This window comes from Podarcis cretensis (genome assembly GCF_951804945.1).
Source record: "Podarcis cretensis genome assembly, chromosome: 4".
In the NCBI taxonomy this organism is placed as follows: Eukaryota; Metazoa; Chordata; class Lepidosauria; order Squamata; family Lacertidae; genus Podarcis; species Podarcis cretensis.
The window spans coordinates 97243996-97244294 of record NC_137173.1 but is presented as its reverse complement, the minus strand read 5'-3'; positions in this window follow the sequence as shown (position 1 = coordinate 97244294).

The window sequence follows — 299 nt, the reverse complement described above, 5'->3', positions numbered from 1 at the left end:
CCATGCATAGTCTCTAAATGGAGTCAGTCAGTCATCATTCATTCATTCAACTGCCCTTCATCTGAAGATCACAGAATGGTTTACAATCTAGGAGAAAGGGCTCAGGTGTACAATGTCTGTTAGGGTTGGCTGTCCAATGCATGCATTATCTGTGGGGCTTGCAGACTGCCTAGAGACTATTAATACAGAGCCTGCACATATTAACTGTGCACATGTGTGGAACATCTCTGAATAATCTGCATTTGCAGATACTCATTGCTGATTATGCATGTCTGCGTCACATGCAGCATCTCCTGATG